An 18,905-nucleotide genomic window follows, 5' to 3' on the forward strand; every position below is an offset into this window, starting at 1 on the left:
GGCTTTATACTCCTGATTTTGCTGACAAATAAGTGCATGTGCATGTGGTGCTTTAAAAGTCACTTATTAGAAGAGATAAGCCTCACAAAAACAGTAGAAAGAAAAAATGCATAGCGTTTTAAGTGCTTAGAAAAAGAAAAAAAAAAAGTCAAATGATATAAATAAGTCAAAAAATGCAAATTTTCAACTATTTCTGTTAAAATTATTATTGCTAAATTACATCTAATCCACAACAGCTCTGATAGTTCATTGAAACTTTAACATAAATTTTCTTTCTTTCTCTCCTCCTTTTTCTTTCTTTTTAATCATTTTAGAATGTAGGGCATCATTTACTGCCCAGTGGAAAAGTCTTCTTCATTCTAAAGGGAGCTGGAAAGGTGATAGATGTCCCTGTACTTCGGTTCATCCATCTGTAGAATAACACAAGACCTTCCACCTGGGAGTGCTGATATCAGAAAAATACTTTAGGTTTCCCAGGTGAAGAGTGCAACTCATGTGCAGAGTATTATTATAATCTTTTTTTCTCCCAACACAAGCATTTCATAAACTTGCATTGTTGTCAGAATAGTTCTGAAATATTTTACCCTCAGGTTCATCTTTCTAGCTACAGAGTAAAGCTCTCAGTATTTTATTCTCAGTCAGTCTGTCTGTGCACACACCATCTTTTCGAAGCGCTGCTGACATACAAATTCACAGGATATCTATAATGTTCTTATTAAAGAGACAAATTAGTTATTTAACTTAAACAAACAACAGAAGTATTACCCGCTGGAATGCCCAGGCGCTCTCTATAAATAATACTGAATGCTGATGAGATGTGTTTCGACGCATTTTATTTTACTTTTTACCTTGGTGGCTAACTCAGCCTGTGTTGGATTGACTTAACTGCTCCAGTACCAGAATTCTTCTAGTATTCAGGAGTGACCTAATACTGTAACACTTGTGAGCACAGAATTTTCCTTGTCAGGAAATCTTAAAGTCCAAATCTGTCAACAATTATTAGATTTATGGCAATGATCTTGAAACAAGTGTTTTTGTAAACAGAGGTAAAGAAACAAATAAATATAAGATGGAAAATGGGAAGAAATTTTCATAGTTATCTGCTTAATGTTATGAAAAAGTTGTCAAGTGACACCAAAGTAATGAAATCTTTACAGAAACTTCACAAGGGAGAAAACATTCTTCAGTGGCACAGTGGCAACATCAGCTTCCTCTCCGAAGAATCTATCTATTCCTTGAAACTTTTGATTCTATAATGTCTTATTAGTCTCACCAAGAGGAGACTTTACCTAGCTTTGCAGACAGACTGTCAATGTCAGTAGCTACAAATGCTTCACATTACCTTAAAACCTTCCTCTCTTCTTCTACACATATGTGTTTTGACGGGGAAGAAAGAAATTCATACAGAACTTCAGACACCTACAAGATAGGTATCAGCTGCCTATACCTACCTAAAATTGATCAAGATGAACATTCTTGGGTTCTTCAGACATGACTAATTCCCCTCCAGAGTTGTATGTAAGATAATCATCTCCTTTTTTTTTTTTTTTTAATGTGTTGGTTTTTTTTTGTTATTTGCTATTTTTTGTTATTTGCTATTTGGTTTTGTTTTTGACTGTTTTGAATTATAAAATTGCACTGCATTAAGAAGATTAAAAATGGCTAAATTTGGGGTTTAGAAGTTGTAATTGTCATTAGAACCTCATCTATTTTAGTCTCTCTGTGACTCCCCAGGGTGCTTTTTTTGTTTGTGTGTTTCTTTTAAATCACTGATAAGATAATTAAGGTATATATATATAAAATAGTTACACAGCTTATCTGTTCTTATTGCCGTACATAACAAATGAAAAACTTAGCCCATACACTAAATGGACTCCCCACCTTGAATAGATGAGTAGAAATTCTTAGATGAATAGAATAGACAGGTAGAAATCTTTACTGAAGATGCTCCACTGTAAAAAAATGATGGGAAGGTTGACATTTTTGCTCTGATATAGCATAGCATCAGAGAACTGATGACTGGCCAGCTTAGAAGCGGCAACTTTCAAATGAAAGGAAAAGCTTTACAGCTGCAGGTCAGAACCCTGAAAGAACTACATAGTGGTATCACATCTGAACTGGTCTGCTTCATAGGAAAGGTGCACGGTGTCCGTACTTCACCTGCAAGACCAGTACAGTCTGGTGAAATGTGGTGCTTCCATAGAAAGTGTCTTGGCCCGTAATATCACTAAAGAGAGTTCCCTTCTCCACTTCCATCCTTCAAATCATGTATTCATGATGCACATAAAATTAAATCAACCAAGGAAGGATAGCAGCTGATGTGTACTAATAAACCAGAAGGTGAAAAAAAAAAAGAGTATATGTTTGTGATCATATTAATGCTTCTGACTTTGAATTCTTCAGCTCTATCAACTCCAGATCTCTACTGGATCCCATATCCCAACTGACTACTTTTCTCCATAGTCACAATACCTGGTACATCTATCTATGCAACACGTTCTCAAAAGTCATCCTCCTAAATTTAGAGGTTTCACTACTGAAAAATTCTGTTGAAAGGATTTTTGCTTGTTTGGTTGTTTTGTCTTTGTTCTGTTTTGTTTTTTTTTTTTTGTTGCTTGTTTGCTTTCTTTCTCTCTCCTTACATCATGTTTCTTGTTCATAATACCCTGAATGCTCCAAAAAGCTGTAGGCAGTCCTATGTTTTTTCTAAGAAAAATCACATGGAATTTTTCTGTCTGAGCTTCTGAAAAAAAGAAAAAAAGTAAAATAAAATCCCTCCTGTGTATCCTTTAGATATAGATCAATCAAAGGACAAAACAAAGCAAAACAAAAAAAGATGCCAATCAGTCTCAACGCAGATCATGTTGAGATTCTCATTCACTAGAGCAAGATACTTCACAAGAGGAATAAAATCAACACCTCAAGCAATTAAGATCACACTGGGTGTACTAAAATGAGTCATTAGCCCGGATCTGAATCAGGTCCTTCTATACTAGTAAACAAAGTCAGTGAGTAAATAATGTTCACAACACCTGTTTACAGATTGCCAGACATTTAATAATGAAAAAAAAGGGGGGGGGGGGGGGGGTGTCAAACAAACAAAGTGACATTTTTATGGAATTTCAGTTCCTACATTCAGGAAATTCAGTTAGAAAGAAAACACTTAAATTGCTTAGACACCTGAGACATACCATCTATTGAAGGATTCAGGAAGAAGAGTTCCTGGTAATTAGGGTTATTTTAGGAAAATTTTCAGCAACATGTCTGCCTTTACTGAATCGGGTGCTTAAGTACTTATTTTCTATGTATGGAAATTTATGACTGAAACTACTAAGTCCTCAGAGGATCCTGGCATGCTAAGTGTTCTCAGGTTTTGCCTAACCCTTTCCAGATACAATGGTGATGCTATTATGTAATATATAACTTTATATTATTTGGTGTCTAGAAAATAATCACCTGAACTGTGCCCCAGAGGTGAACTCGAGTTGGTGAGAACATGGTTGAAATGCCAGTTACCTCACAACAAAGCACAGGCATCAGGCCCTGAATTACATGGAATAAGCTGCAATCTACCTCTCCTTCTGCACTGAGGTTGGCGTGCAGCTGGATGGGAAAGACCCACAGATCCTGTGAGACAGAAGGGTTTTGGTTCCAGCTGTGCAATCAGAAATGTCTGCCAGAGAATGGGAAACCAAAGGAAGAAATGGGCCTAAATGGTGGTTCACACTTGAATTTGTCCTTATTTTCAACCAGCGATTACTCAGTTATTAAATGAACAGTTGTTGTGAGCCATCCAGCAAGCAGAGTTCACGATCTCAGCTAAGCTCCTTGGCTGCAAACTCAGACTTCCTTTTAGGCTTTTATGCCATGCATGCAAAACTATACATCTGGAGGGAGAGTAAAACACTCTCTTCAAGACCAGTTTGGACTTCTGATATGAAATTGCTAAAAGAGCAATTTTTCTTTTGCTAAGGAAGGTCTTGAACCCAGGTTTCCTACCTGCTAGTTCTATCATGTCTGTATTAGCACAAGGACAAAGAAATGGTACTATTCAACAGATAGCTTCTTTTATATGAATAGTTTAATATTCACTGACTTCAGCAAGTCTTAGTTTAGGCCTTCAATATCAGACATCTATTTTTACACAGAAAAGCTGGTCACACTTTCCTCGGGAAAGAAAGAAATTTTCTGATATTTGAGAATTCAGAGAAGTGCTTCATCAAAATCTCTGTGGAACAACAAGGACCACATTTGGAGGAAAATAAAAGTTAGAATCACCTATTTTATTATTTTGATGAAAGACAAATTTGCTATCAGCTTCAGGTCAGATTGGGACCTGTAGTATAAAGTGTATGAAAGCCTAGCTTGGTTAATAACGAAGTGCAAATCCTGAATCTTCAGCCTAGGCAAATCAAAAAGGTTTTATCTTACTGCTGGGGGTATAAAATGCTATTCTTTTACTCAGATAATCTAATGTTTGGCCAGAAGTATTCTGAACTTTAAAAAAAAAAAAAATGCAAGAAAAAAAAAAATTTGAGGGGAAAATAAAGAAATGAGAAAAAAAATGTTTTCAGGTCTTTTTTTTTTTTTTTAATCAAACAATGTGAAATCTATATATACTTTTCCATGTGAAAGAAAAAAAATAAAAGGGAGAAAAAGATGAAAAAAAATAAAAGAGAGAGAATGATGATAAGCTACAGAGCTATGAGTGGCTAAGAGTGATTATAACAGAGAAGAAGCTTAGCTCCTGTTGGTATCTGTGAGAAGTATCAGTGGCAATTAACCTCCAGAAAACTGCTGCCATGTGACACTTTCAAAGTTCTTTACATGAAGTAAGTTTATTTCTTTCCCTAACTTTCTAATGGACAGAGACTGTGTCAGAAAAATGTGAATTAAACATTTTCTCTTTCAAACAGTTTCAAAAGAAGAGTGTAAACTGACATGAAATATGAAATACCTCATCATCTGTATGGCTGGGCCCTCTTCATCAGGTGAACATATTTTAGTGTGGTATTATGAAGAAGCTGGGATCTATGACCTATGTTATCAGTTGAATGGAAAACTTCACTCTCTAGAGCTTTATAAATTCAGGATTAAACATTTTCAAAACATTACATGTCTGAAATACCGAGATGTCAAAAGGCTCTAAATATGTATGCATCTCGTGAGACCTATTATCTCCTTTTCTTTTATTTTATTTCATCTAAAAAAGTCTGATAACATCTGTGGGAAAGGGATAGAATCAGCTTTCAATTTAATAAAATCACACTCAAACATACAGATTTCTGGAAAATATTTTCATGCTGATTCATGCTATATAAGTGCGATAACAGATTATCCAACATGCTAGTGCTGTGACGCCATCAAATATGGATGATTTTTCCTTATTGCATTTAGCAGTGCTTCAGCATTACTGCTGCAGACTCCCTCAGGGGAATGAGCTGTAATAAATAAATAAATAAATAAATAAATAAATAAATAAATAAATAAGGAAGAAAGAAGGAGAGATAAAATGAAGACAGAAAGAAATAATCATTGTAGAACATCCTGAGGGAACAGAGAGAAGTGAAAAAGCCAAAGAAAGAAGTAGCTAAGCTTGCCTTGACTGCATGAAATTTGTTGGAACGCCTCACAGGGAAAGAAAATAATCACTTTTTGAGGCAATGGAATTTAAATAACTTAAAATTGTGCATACACAATTGCTTCTTTTTCTGCTGTTAGGAAAAAGATAATCTACTCAGTCATAGCAAACTATTTTTCTGCAGGAAGAAAAATACAGTAAGTGGAAAATATCAGCACAAGTTTGGGAGCTGAGACACATTTCAATTACTAAAGTAAAATACAGCTCTTGAAGCATTTGTGTTGATTTCCTCACAAGAACCTCTTTGCCCCTCCTTTCCAAGGTAATGCAAACCTTGGCTGTATACGCCACTGCCTGTCCTCAACGAGGTGTTTATCTCCCAGCCACAGGGAATACACACATCGCTGTAGGTGCAACCCTGACCCAAGAGTAAGAAAGTCCCGCAGCTCAGTGTGGCCCTTTAGAATACAGTAATCAGATTTGAAACCTTCAATCAAAGAGAGTTGAGGAAAGCTAATCAAGAGAAGGGAGCTTTGAGAGAACGGGTTACAGTAGAAGAGGAAAATCCCTGCGCACAAGAGGAAGGAGTCCATCTGACACATTTCAAATATTTTGTTTGCCTAATTTGGGAAGTTTGGGAACACATGCAGACAGGCCGAGGGGTGCTGAGACCACAGTTTAACAGGCCTGTCTTCCCCACTGACCATCTGGGAAGTCCAAGGCTGCTCATCTTCAATTCACGTATCTCAATCAGGTACTAAAAGTAAAGCAGTGTGAAGCCCTCAGCCTCAGTCTTCCTCATGGGTAGGGATTCCTGACCAAACTGTCAGCATCCTAGCTTTCATCCTTACATTAACGCCCCTCTGCAGCTGACCTGGCACATCCACCCTGTGCAAAGAGTGAGACATAGGTCCCATCGAACCTGACCACATGCAGCAGAGGGCTGGGCAGGGTTACAAATTCATCTCCAGGGCCAACACAGCCACACTCAAGCGATGTTGTGACCAAGTTTTTGGTAGGGCTTATTGGTTGAAACATGGTGCTGTACAAAGGCAGTTGAAGTGGCTGGGGTTCACCTGTCCTGGATCAGTGGAGCCATCCCCAGCTGCTTCTTGGTGCTTAGCAAGCACTGGGCTTTTTGCAGCTGTAGCGCAGACATGCCCTGAAGCTCTGTGGAAATGTTAACCATCTGTTTTCAAGAAATCCAGAAGACTCTTTATAAAAATTGGATACTTATTAAGCAAGGCTTTACCTCTCATTCAAAGGGAGAATGCCATATTGTTAAACTGCAGCTGGTGTGATTGTACATTGTGAGTTATGCTTTAAAGCTGCAGCAAAGTTACTTGTGCCAGGGGCACCACAGGGATCAGTGTTGGAACCACTGCTTTTTCAGTACCTTAAATGACTCAGAGCATATTATTTAAAGTAAAAATTTTTGGTGTGCAGATGATACTAAATTGGGAGGAAAGGTCATCCGTGAGAAACAATACAGTCAGGTAGGGAAGGATTTAGATCATTTAAGTGCTTGAGCTAATAGATAGCAAATTCAATGCAGATAAATGCAGAATAATGAGTCTCGGAGAATGTAATAAAAGGACATAATATCTGCTTAATGGGAAGGTACTAAGCATATTGACCTGGAGAGAGATATGAGAGTTATTTTAATAATAAAAAAACACCTTATATTAAAGCCTTCAACTCAATTATTGTTAAGGAAATACAGTGTATTTCGTTAGGACCTCACCCAAAGTACTGCATTCAGCACTAATCACTCTACAGTTCAGAAAGCATATTTAGAATTGGTCTTAAAGGGGTGATTTGTAGAGCAATCTAATGAAAGCACATTTCAGAGATATAAGTTTTGAGGACATTACAGAGAAGATTGACTGTATCCTCACCAGAAAGTCAGAGACTTTAGAGGTGACTGTCTAAGACGTCCAGTACAAGCTTAATGAATACTTGGCAGTAAGAGGTGAACTGTTGAGGAACTCATTACTTTAACCCCTCAATCTTCACAATTCTATTAAGTTTAGAGCTGCTGTCACAGGTGAACAAATTCTCATCTAGATTTACACCACTGCAGTTTGAGTGAAATCTCTGGAGATACTCTTCTTACAGAAATGTGACCAAGAACAGGATCTGTCCTCCACTGTCTAATAAGAGACTGAAGAAGCCACTGCACAGGTCTCCTTCTTTGTATGCTCTCCTATTTCATTTGGCTTTATAGGTTACAGGTTTGTTAGTCAAGGGAACATCAAGGTCTAGAAAGTCTAACAGGACATGAGACTCGCCTAAAAAGGCAGTGAACTGTTTGCTATGTAAAAAATAAAAATAAATATATATATATATAAAAAAAAGGAGACCATATGCAATCAGAAGGTTTCTTTCTCTCTCTTCCATAAAGGTGTGACTGAAAATAGCTGGCAGGGGGGAACTGGGATGAATATTGCTTTGATAAATGGCTGTTCTTTGTCATGGCAAAGCCATTACACTGGGTCTGCCAGTCCTACCAGAAGGAATACCTTCTGAAGCCAGTTTTGAAGCTGTCAGTAAATGATTCTACCATCTTTGCAATTCTATTTTTTTTTCTTTCATGTTTTGCAAGTCATTATTTTCTCTGAAGCTAATGGGCAGTTAATATAACAAGCCAGACCCTTTGCAGCTATAAATCTGTGGTTTACAGATGATGAAAATGTAATCTGGTATTTTCTCAGTCCCCAGACACAAAGTCTTCTCTGGCAATAGATCTCTGTTTCATTCAGAAAGCACATGGGGTTGTTCCAAATGTATGGCTGTGGGTAAGCACTGTTCAGTACTCCATAAGCAGAGAATAAGGTTGCCTGGGATTTTGTTCCCTGGTTTTGGTAATACAGATGGCACAAAACTCATAACCTGTTACTTCTAAAATGATGATATTCAAAAGACAGTTCAAGTCTAACCATTTCCTATTTTGCCAGTTCTGACATCTTATTTTCCTCCTATTTCAAATGACTTTTATATGAACTGGGTTATTCTAATCAGAGAAGATTTCTCAACAAGAAATATGAAAGTTGCACATGGATTTTATTTTCATCGTTTTCCCAAGACAAAAATTATGCCTTCTGTTGAGCAGTTTCTACTTGAAATGTTGCTTTTGTACACCATGCTGGGGCAAGCAAAGAGCTGATGTAGGTGATTTCTTTCACTCCCTGGTATTTTTCATGCATCTTTTGCTTTTATGAAAACAAGGAATTTCACTCCTAGAGTATATCAGGAGGAAGTTCATTGAGCTCTAGTCAGGCTGTGGCAAAGAAGAGCATGTGGGTGCAAAGACTGTGAGCCATAAGTGATCCTGGCTTTGAATTAGGTAGTTGGTGGGACCAAATCCAAAAAAAATGACTGAAATCTGATGATGTAGTGCACACTTGGGAATCACTGGGCATATATGTATGAGCTAATACAGCACACATACAAAAATCCATAGCTATACCTGCAGTTTTCTTTTGTTTCTCATGACTGAGTCACCTTATTTTAGTCCATTATTTTCTTATTTTCTCTTTTATTCAAATATGCAATTATGTTTCTACAACATTCATTTCATTCTAGATGTCTTTTGCCTTTCCCACTGCTTCAGTTTTGAACTTTCATTTACATTTGGCTTTCTATTATTTTGAAATCCTGTTAATAGATTCTTTCCCTTTTTCCAGTTCTCTGCTTTATGCTTTTCCTTGCCCTACCAATGTGGGTTTCCTTACTGGCAATGAATATGAGTAATTAAATCAAAAATGAATGTCACAAAAAGTAGAATAAGGTCATTTTCACAAAGAAACAATTAATGGTAGAGTTCCAGTGAAGTTTCAGAAGTTTTTATGTTTAACTTTATAACCACCACCGTTTCATTGTAATTATACAAAAATATAAGACAGATAATCCTCAAGGCTTTCCACAGTTAAAATTGTCAAAAATTTGATTCTGTCATTTATGAAAATCATTCCAAAAGTGCATTTTAAAATATCTTTTCCATGCAGAAAATGTAACATAGAAACATATTTCTTCATCAGTTGGAGACATTACGGCTTGGAAAGATCATTCATTAGATTTCCAAAGTGTTGTTCATGGAGTGCCACAGAACTAGGGGAAAACAAGCTAGAAGCTACATAGACTTTGTCTAAGTTGTATCTAATAATTTTATATTTAATTATATGTCTGCAATTAAACTGTTCCTTTGAGACACTTGTGCTGCATTTTGGGAATTCCTAAAGCTAGTCTGATCTTTTTCTCAAATATGTGATATGGAGTTAATGCCTTTGTTAACTTAAAACCCAGGTCACATTAACACTGATTTAAGTTCTTGTAAAAGTGAACTATGTAAAGTGAATCAGGACCAGTCAGCCCTAATTAGAAATAGATTTAAATCAAACCATATCAAACCAAACCAAAAAAAAACACAGTATATCCAAAACAAACCATTCTATGTCTGCCAATATTTTTTTTCTCTTCCCTTCTCTTCACTTCCTTTCCTCCCTTCTTATTACATAAACAAGAAAATAAATCTGTTATAGGAACAAAGACAAAAAAAAAAAAAAAACACAAGTCAAAAACCAACCGACAACAACAACAACAAAAAACTTTTACCTCACAAACTAGTCAGCTAGATGGTACATGTCTCTTTTCATAATACAGTCTGAAGAAAGAAGCACTTTCATTCCCTAAATCTCTATTTACTCTGCAGCTAAACTGAGCATACATATCTCCAAGACTACAAATTAAAAAAAAAAAAAAATCAGTGAAAAAAGAAAAAAAGAAAAAAAAAAAAAGGCAAGCCAAAATGAGGAAAACAAACTGCACTCAGCCCTCTTTGAACTCATAAGACTTTTTCAGACCAGTTCACTCTTTCAACCCTGGCAGCTGTGGTTCTTATGAGAAAGCCACTGTTGGAAATGAGATTGTGTCACCATGGCCTTGCTGCAGATTTCTCATGTTATCTCATTTCAGCAGCATAGACATGACTCTGTGAGCTCCCACAATTCAGTACTCTTACTGTTTAAGTTCTTGTTGGTGGCTTGGCATCCTGCTTGGCAGACTTTTGGCGTCCTTTTCATTTGGACTTTAATCAGGAAACTGGTAAAAGGCATTTCAGAGTGAACCTACAAGGGGGCTATGGATCTAATTAGAATCTGTCCAGCACAACTTCTTGTTAAGCTACAAAGAGCCCAGCTAGCAAAAACATAGCCTGTGTATGCTCAATGAAAGTTGATATATCCACTTTGCTATTATGTAGTGTTCTCATTGCACTGGAAAAGATAGCCTAGGGAACTCATAGAATCTCTATCAAGAGAACTTAAGAACAGGTTGGATGAACATCTACCTGGAATAGAGCAGCTAATACTGCTTTAGAGGTGAGTTATATATAAGTACTCTTCAGGCCCTTTGAGTCCAATCACCTTCGATATATTTAATGGAGGAGTAACCAGCTCCTCTCTTCTCCTAAAGCTCAATATTTATGCAAAAACAAACAAACAAACAAAAACCTATTTTTCTTATAACAGTGGTAATTACAGTCCTATTCTGCTGATGGTTGAACAAAATGTCTTAGAGAGGTCTCTTCCAACCTCAGCCATTCTGTGATTCTAAAAAATGAAATTAACATTTCAACTGTTAAAGCCATGTAGGTTTCTAATATATGACAATGTCAACTGAGAGTGAAAAGCAAGTACAGCAATTCCAAAAATAAAAATATGCTTTATTCTAAGTTTGTCAGGGATGCAAACACAAGCTATGAGGAATGTAAAGTAGCTTAATTAAAACTTAGCTAAAATCTAGCAACGTTATTATAAAAAGCAACATAATTTGTCTGGAAGATTCTTCTCTTTCTTGTCTTCTACAATGGCAGTGAAACGCCAACTTCTAGTTCATTCCTTTTCTGGGATCTATTATTTATCATGAATTTCTTGTAAACATTTATATTATCTTAGCTTTAAAGGTAATCTCCCGTTCAAGGAAATCCCAGAAACCATATAAATGCAGGTTTGTTCAGGCAAAGAAATTGGCAAATATCCTAATGTAAGCAAATTCATGCATTCCTAGCTGGTGTTCTTTACTTACTTGTTTTTGAGGAAGTGTAATCCCCATCCACATTTCTATCTAGGAGCCATTTCCATCAAATTGAATATTATTTACATCTCAGGAACAACAACTCTTTAGATTTGTCCATGACAGGTAATTTATTTATTTATTTATTTATTTATTCTCCTGTGGCCAGTCTTCCTAATTATTTGGGTCTCTCAGGCAACATGAATGGCACTGTCAGAGACAAACCAGCATCAACAGACCTCTCTTCTCTAATTTTAGTCTAATCTATGACTGTCCATGTTTAAAATCATACAATCTTCTACCAGTTAGATATACTTTCAGAAATTTGATCAATTCCAAGACATTTGGATTTGTCTCAAACTCTTTTTTTTTCCTACAACCACAGACCTCTATGAGACTTAAACTAGCAAGACGGCTATTTGTGGGAGTTTTGTGAATTTCCCTATTACTTTCCTTAAGAACTCTCTCCTCTGGATGTTTCTCTATATTATTATTTTTTTTTTCTTTTTAGACAAAACAAAGTGTTCTTTCACAGGTGGCTTTCAAACTATTTAGATAATTCAAAGACTTTGGCCTGAAATGAATTATCTGACTTCACATGGCACATTTGCCCCATCTAAAGGTATTCAGGGCTGCTTTCCTACTCACTTTTCAGTCTTAATTCCCCAAATATTTTGAACTGGATATTTTTTTCCCAAAATGATCTTTTAAAAAAGATAGTATATTAATGTTTATGTACCTATCCAAGCTTTAACCTATTTCCAGGGCCACTGAAGGAAGGATATACCATAACTCTTCCTAAATGCCTACTTCATTCTTACTTTGATTTCATTACAGAGGAAGTAGTAGAGTCCTAAGAAAACATTTTACAACATCAACTTTTTCTTTTACTTATTCACTGGAACACCTCCCAGAAGTAATCTCAAGAATGCTTATGCTGAAAAGCTTACTTTACTCAATTCATTAAGATTTTGCTTTAAAAAGCACCTTCTTGGGAACTTAAGACCTTTGAAATTCAAAGCTGCCACTACTGTCTCTCGTGTCATATGGCTTGCAATTGTAAAACTCATCTGTGTATGTACAAGAATTGAAATAGAACTTCACTGCTATTAAAATTCCTTTCAGCTCCCAGAGTTGATATATGATGATCTGTCTGATTTTTGGGTGGTGAAGTCAAAGAGGCAGAAGCCCCTGTGGGAGCAGCCAGATTATTTGCTTAAATAAACAATGCTAATGTGCCCTAAAGAAGCCTATGATCCAAGCAATGAAGGCGGATTGAAAGACTACTCAGAAAGCTTAGCTGTGCACTTCTAGCTCTTGATGATGCTGCTAATTTTCTAATTAAGTCATTTCTGTGACAGACAGACCACTAAGTCCTGTTCCAATCCTGTGAGTCTTTCCATCTTTTTCTTGCTCATCTCTGTCTTTTTTTATTCATCCCTTCTAAGTATCTTTAATACCAACATTGTTACTGGACTCTATTCTTTGCAGCTCTTGTACAAAGTATTTACTGGAACTGTTAAAAATCAAATTTATGGAGAAAAATATATCAGTGGACAAGAAGTGCATTTATTAACATTCACAGATATACAAATGACAGTATTATCACAACTGCCTTCTGGTCAATTCTCTACAACCTCCTCTGATAATAGAGACATGACAAAATACTGACTTTGCTCTTTCTTAGTTACTCAAACAGCAACATTCAGAATCTAAGTTTTTGTCAAAAGGCTGAACATGCCATATCTTTGACTTCATACTAGAGTTTAGAATCTAAGGCAACACTATTAGCTATATTAGAGGACTTGCACGAATTTATCGACAAAAGGAACAACAAGAATATATATCCCTTTGTAAATCTCAAAGCCAAAAATATCCCTCCATACTACTTCTGCAAACACGAAAGTCTAAGACTCTATGAATTTTGAACATAAACGGGTTCTTTAGGGTACTTGTCCTCCCATTTCCCATAGTGTAACATGCAGGATTTCAGAGGACTGCATCCACTTCTTATCTTTATTTCAATATACAAACTATCAGGTATTCATCAAGTGCAGGGACAACATCATTAAAGGATATATTATATCCCACATAATTTCTTGAAGATGGCTTTTGTACCTGTAGTTTTTCCTTCTGGTCTGTAACTGAACCAAAAGATTCATCTGAGATAGTCAGATTACTTCTGATTGCATGCATTTAAGAAAAATTTATAGTGATCATATAATAACAGGAATTTTCCATATGAATAAATGTTTATTTCTTACATTTATTTCTTACGTTTGTCATTACAGAGAGCAAATCTAAAGCCAACACAGAAACAAAAACAAATAAGCAAAACCAACAACAACAACAAAAACACACTAAGAGTTTAGATTTAACTTTCTCTGTACTTTTGCCCTCCTTGAGATCACCTCCATTAACAAAAATATTAATGGTGCTGTAGAGCTTTCTTAACTATTCCTGGAGGGGAAAGGGGGACTATTTGATTCCTTTTTTATCACAATTTATGTCAGTATAAAAGTTATAGAGATTGCCTGAAACTAAAGGAACATGATGTAGAATCACAGGAAAAGTGTAAAATCAATATTGCCAGGTGTTTGAATGCTGCACTTGGCAGCCCCTCTCTAATCCATAGTCAGTGCTGTATTTTATGCATATAACTGAGTCTGCTTTTAAATAATCTTCAAACTCAAATAGCCTGCACCAGAACAATGAGACAGAAAGGCTTCTGTTTTCATCACGTAATGAAGGATTCTGTGACATGCATCCATATACTTTCTACAGCCACTGAAAAGGAGTAAGGCATCTCCAGGCTGTCTGAATTCTCTGGAAGTGTCTTTGTTTCCTGATGTTAGAAGAGATCAAGGATAGTTTTGCTCATAACTTACAAGTCTCATTTGCAGTGATGCCTCCAGGCTCAAAAATGGACATTTTTAGTTGTTGGGTTTCTGTTTGTCATAACAGACTGTCAGAAGACAATGCACAGCCTTTTTTGCTTTCCCTCCCTTTCTCTTCTCTTTCAGAAATCCTGGTTGAAGATAATAAATAGCTAAAATCATTCTTGTGCATTCTCTCCTTCCAAAAATAGTCATCCATTTAAAATCTGTCCAGAACTCTAAGTTTACGTTACCAAAACTGTGAATTATAGTTAGTTATGTGTCTAGTTGTTGGCTCAACATCTTGTCACAAGGGAAGATCATTTGACTGCCCATAGAGAAAAACGAAATTCCAAGGGCTGAAATCCCTAAAATATTTAACATATGGCTTAGAATCAATAATGCTGCTAAGCAGAAGAGTTGGTGATGAGTAGTGTCTGATCCTATTTTCCTGCAAAAGCTTCTGCAATGGGATTTCATCCCACATTTGGCACTAAAGAATGTCAGATCTTTTCTGGTTTTGATTTTGGGTAGAACCTTATGCAGTTTGAAGGAGAGTTATGTAAATCTCGTTTGACTAAGTTCATGTGAATTTCATGGAATTTTCTCAATCTCATATCCTTGTTTTCTCTGAGTTTTAGACTTAAACAAATCTAAGATTCTGGGCTTGTTTATTGTGTTTAGGTTGTTAGTGCACTGTGGTCATCACCTTGTCCTGTTCTAGTCAGAAAAGACAGAAAATACATTTAAACCTACTCACACACAGAGAAATAACAATAAAAATATGTGTATGTGTGCATTCACTAGCTCTGTTTTGTACTTAGCTTATAAATTCTTTGAAGCAGTCCTATGTTTGTATAACATATAGTTAAATGAAATCCTGCTGAAGCTCTTTCTTAAGCACTACTGCAATACAACTGCAAATAGTGATAGTAAGAATAACAAAAACAATAATAATAAACACCATTATCTTTGTCCACGCTAAGGGCATGAAAAGACTTAAAACTATTTATTTACACTTTTCTTTTATGTGCATAGTTGTATTATTTATTATCACTACTATGAATACTGCTACTAATAAAATACGATAAAGAAAATATAAATTAAAGGACTTATTTAAAAGAGTCCTTATTTAAGACTAATTTAAGGCTTATTGTGCCCTTGGCATGGGCAAAGATAATGGATGATAATGAAAGGATGCTAACATTGGAGTTTATTGAAAACAAAGTTGAAATTCATATTTGCCACCAAATTTCTGTTGAGTGAAACTGTAATTAAAATATGTTCAAATACCAACAACAACAAAGTAAATCCCACAAAGAATAAGTGCAGCATCCTTTAATAACTTATGGACTCTCTGCTGAAAAACTACTAACTCAGTGGCTGTGCACTTGTTGGTTTAGATTCAGCATTTCTAAATTTAGGAACCTAAGTGAAGGATTTAACTCGGGAGCCTAGTCTCCATAGGCTCCCTATGCACTAAATGGAGAGAGACAGGCTGCTTTAGAGAGCCAGGCAGATCTAAGCAAGACCAAGGCACCCCTTGGAGAAGTCTCTCTGGCTACAAAGGGAGTTAAGCACTGAGACTCTCTTTAGCTGCCCCAGGTAGGAGTGCAGAGCTGGGTAGGAAGAGCTCTAGGATGATGCAAATCAAAACTAAGCTCTTCAGTGTTCCCTTATGCTTCTCTTTTGCAATGTACTCACATAAAATCTGCTAATGGCTTCCTTTGAGAAATTCCTTTGCAAATGTCTGAGGTAAGGTGTCTTTTGTGACTAAACAAAAATGTTTGAAGTGTCTGGACAGCTCGTAACCTTGATGTAAGGCTAAGTTGGATGACATAGGCTCTTATGCCCCTAAAATTGTTTAGTGCTTCCAGAAAAGTGAAGGCTGCTAGTTTTCAGTTCTGTGTTTGGACCAGATTTGACTGTACTGATACTTGCAGCAGCTTCCTTGCCAGCTTACTTTGTCAAACCAATAAAGCATCTTTACAGCACTACCTTACCACAGCCACTATTGATTCACTTGCATGTGCTACCTCAATAGTAAAAGGCTGCTAGGATTTACTCCCTCTGTTCTTCCCTTCTCCAGGCAGTCATTACTCAGTACAAAACCCCCTTAACCTAGTAAAGTTGTTGCTCTTGTTAATACTGCTTTAGCAAATTATCGATCCTAATGATGAGAACAGGAATCATTTGCTCCTATTGCACAATGTGCAATTGGATCTACATTCTGCCCCAGTAATTTCCTCTATAGATCTTTCAATGAGACTAGACAAATGGATCATAAAAAATAAATAAATAAAAATACCAGGAAGCTGCCTGAGGTTGATGATGCACTTGAGCTGAATCCAAACTTTATTGGTGCTTCTCAGCCTCTATTTGAAAACTTATAAACACAGCTCTTTGGAGCTTTATGGTCTTTTTTTTTTTTTTGAATTATCAAGTTAGTTCTCACGTTCTAATGGAACTGACGTACAGCCCACCAACTCCCTATGACACCTGTGCAAGGGCAGCGCAGAGCCAATGGCCCTAAGGTAAAACGAATGAATATTGTAAAGTACATTTCATACCCTATTAGAAAATTTAAGCTGGAAGTTGAATATTACAAGTTGCCCACTGTCACACCATGCCATAACCAGCAAATTTTCTCCATCTAGAGTTTCTCCTTAGCACTTTAATCAAATTTGTGTAAGTGTATTCTCTAACTGGGCTGTTCAATGTGATAGCGAAATTTATATTTAGACACCTAAAAATAAATAGATTGATTTTCATGGGGTAAGAAACTTATCTACACGCAGAGCACGGTCTTTTGCTAAATACCCGGTTCGTTTTTTGTTCTCAGACCACTGTCCTTCTTAGACTTGTTTAGCAAATTGCACATGTAGTTTTATTTCGTAAAATTATTTTGATAATTTTATATGTATTTAAAGTAATATTTCCTACATGCATTTATGATGAATACTACATTTTTATGTGAATATTTATTTTTAAGTCAGAAGTGTATATTTGGAATTGCTCTTAAGCAGATATGTATTTGTTCTGTCCCATGAAGTCTAGATTCCATCTTGTGCTCTTGCATGTACCCTGAATTAAGACAAATTTTAGAGGAGGCAGTTTACCTAAAAACACTGTTTTATCATGTAGTGTTGTTGAATTAAACTTATCTTTCTCTTTATCCATCTACTGCGACATATCTTGAACTAATTAAGCCATACTAGAAGACCACTCACATTGTTCATCTGTGGAGCTATGGAGTTTGAAGGTAAGTGGAAATGATGAATTATCTGCTATTAGTCAGACAGCTGAACCTAACTTTTTTTTTTTTTTTTTCATTTCAGTAGCATTAATTGAATGGTGTTGAAGTACTGTCAACCACAGAAAGAAATATTCCACAATAAGTTGTTGTTGCTGATATCATCATCATCGTCATTATATCAAACACCATTCCAGTGTGGTTAAAGGAGGAAAAACATGTGAGGAGGAATAAAAATTTTCCTTCTGAAGGACATAACAGAGCTGTTCATACAGTCCAAGTAAATTTTTGGTCTTATTCTGATACATGGTAACCAAGCTAGGGTGAAATGCTGATGGGCTTCACGAAGTACAGTATCCCTCACACTAAAGAATGGACAGTCCTAGTTATAGATACAGTTAAAAATCATGGAGATTGATAGATGAAGAAGTGCATGGAAAAGACAAGATCATTTATCAGCTCTGTTGTAGTCAATCTTAATTGTGTGACATGCTAAACATTGAAATAATTGTTCAGGTTAGATTTCTCTTACTGCTACTCAGCTGGCCCTGTTTTGTCTAAGTCGCAGAATCAAAGAATCACAGAATAGCTGGGATTTGATGGACCTTCTTGATATTGTCTGGTTCAACCATGCTGCTTGAGCAGGTTCGGCTAGAGCAGGTTGCCAAGGCTGACCATTCGTGTCTTGATTATCTTCAAGCACAGATGTTCCACAAGCTCTCTGAGCAATGTTATTGTGTTATTGTGGTTATTGTGGTGTCTCAGGGAAGGTTCTTATTATTCATAATCATGTTGATCCTTGTTTGTTCACAATCTGTGCCAGTGGATATTAGAACTCTTACCACATAGTGACACAAACAGAACATAAATTATCTTTCTCTCATCTTTGATTATAGTTTGGTGGTCAGGCCATACTTCTGAGATAAAACCACTGATTGTACCTCCACCGATTATAGGGAAGGTCTTAAGAAACTTGCTCAGAGTCATTTGTAAGAGTAAACAAAAAGTCACTGATAATTTGAAAATCTTACGGATAAAATAGTCCAGAAAGCTGGCGTATACCTCTTCTGGCAGAAGGGCCTCATCAGTTAGTTATTATAACAGTCAAATATCCCCACTTCCA

This window comes from Anser cygnoides, chromosome Z, assembly GCF_040182565.1.
Source record: "Anser cygnoides isolate HZ-2024a breed goose chromosome Z, Taihu_goose_T2T_genome, whole genome shotgun sequence".
NCBI lineage: Eukaryota > Metazoa > Chordata > Aves > Anseriformes > Anatidae > Anser > Anser cygnoides.